This window comes from Lagopus leucura, unplaced genomic scaffold (assembly GCF_019238085.1).
Source record: "Lagopus leucura isolate 7727_CA_CO unplaced genomic scaffold, USGS_WTPT01 26898-0_obj-0_obj, whole genome shotgun sequence".
Classification (NCBI taxonomy): Eukaryota; Metazoa; Chordata; class Aves; order Galliformes; family Phasianidae; genus Lagopus; species Lagopus leucura.
This window is the reverse complement of record NW_024967460.1, coordinates 1-1694: the sequence shown is the minus strand read 5'-3', so window position 1 is coordinate 1694 and position 1694 is coordinate 1. Positions and strand designations below refer to the sequence as shown.

The following is a 1694-nucleotide window of genomic DNA, read 5'->3' as shown; positions in this document are numbered from 1 at the left end:
CCCCCCCCCCCACCCCCATTGGACAAAAGGCGGAGGCGTGGCCAGCCCTGATTGGCTGCTTTCATTTATTGAGCGGTGCTTCCGGTGGGCGTGGCCGAGGCAGGACCCGCCCCTTCGGTGGGCGGGGCCGCAGCGGGGGGCGGGGCTGTCTGGTAGAGGACCAATGGCTGCGAAGGAGGGGCGGGGTCACCGAGGTCACCCAAGAAACCCACGTGGCCCCAAATAGCCACGCCCCCAACCCTTCGCCACGCCCACTTCACCAAAGCCCCGCCCCCCCTTCTGCCGTTCCATCCAATAGAAACGCTCCTTTACCATAGCCCCGCCCACGGCCCAATGGCAACGCAGCTCACGTGGCCCCTCCCTCTTTACCCTGCCCTCATTGGCAAATCCCACTCTTCATTTACATAACCACGCCCACATGCGCATAGCCCCGCCCCTTCTTCCCTATCGCGACCCCTGGACCAATGGCAACGCTCCTCTCACATAGCCCCGCCCCCAATGCAACAGCCCGGCCCCCATTGGCAGAGCAGCGCCCTCCATTTAAATAGCCACGCCCCTTTTACCTTAGCCCCGCCCGTAGACCGATAGGAACGAACCCCTAACTATGCCCCGCCCCCAGTGGCCCCACACTCCATCCAATAGCAACCCTCCTCTCCCAAAACCCCGCCCCCAATCTCGTAGCCCCGCCTTCATTGGCTGAGCCCCGCCCAATTTGCATAGCCCCGCCTCCTGACCGATAGCAACGCGCCTCACGCTTAGCCCCGCCCCTGTAGGCTGAGCCACGCCCCTTCCACGATAGCCCCGCCCCTAGACCAATAGGAATGCGCCTCTCACATTGCCCTGCCCCCAGACCAATAGCAACGCTCCTCCCAGAAAGCCCCACCCACAATCCAACAACCCCGCCCCCTCCCGGCCCGCTCTATTTGCATAGCCCCACCCCCGGTCCAATAGCATCGCGTCTTTCGCTGAGCCCCGCCCTCTCAGCCCCGCCCCCCGTCCTTTTGGCCACGCCCCCACTCACCGCTTGGCCCCGCCCTACCAGAGCTCTTCCGGCCGCCACTGCCCCGCCCACAGCCAGCCCCACTTCCGTGGCGGTGGCCAATGAGAGGAGAGCCTGAGCGCCGAGCACCGCCCCCTGCGTGACGTCAGCGTCAGGCCACGCCCCCGCAGGGCTTCCGTAGTGACCCACAGAGACCCCATAGAGACCCATAGGGACCAATAGAGACCCATAGGAACCAATAGGGAGCCATAGAGACCCATAGGGACCCATAGAGACCCATAGAGCCCCATAGAGACCCATAGGGACCCATAGGGACCCATAGGGACCCATAGGAACCCACAGAGACCCATAGGGACCCAGAGGGATCCATAGGGACCCACAGAGACCCACAGAGACCCATAGAGACCCCATAGGGACCCATAGAGACCAATAGAGACCAATAGAGACCCACAGAGACCCATAGGGACCCAGAGGGACCCATAGAGACCCATAGGGACCCATAGAGACCCCATAGAGCCCCATAGAGACCCATAGGGACCCATAGGGACCCATAGAGACCCATAGGGAGCCATAGGGACCCATAGAGACACATAGAGACCCATAGGGACCCACGGAGACCCATAGGGAGCCACAGAGACCCCATAGACACCCATAGGGACCCATAGAGCCCCATAGAGCCCCATAGGGACCCATA

The 1694-nt window shown here is 62.8% G+C and overlaps 1 long non-coding RNA gene across 1 annotated transcript; it reads right to left on the bottom strand.

Annotated features, from left to right (window-relative positions):
* Positions 1-48: 48 nt before the first annotated feature.
* LOC122193125 lies at positions 49-1315 on the bottom strand. Its single transcript, XR_006182822.1, has 2 exons — positions 1022-1315; positions 49-167 (listed from the first exon to the last, which is right to left on the bottom strand). It is a non-coding gene; the product is annotated as an uncharacterized LOC122193125 (long non-coding RNA).
* Positions 1316-1694: the final 379 nt, after the last annotated feature.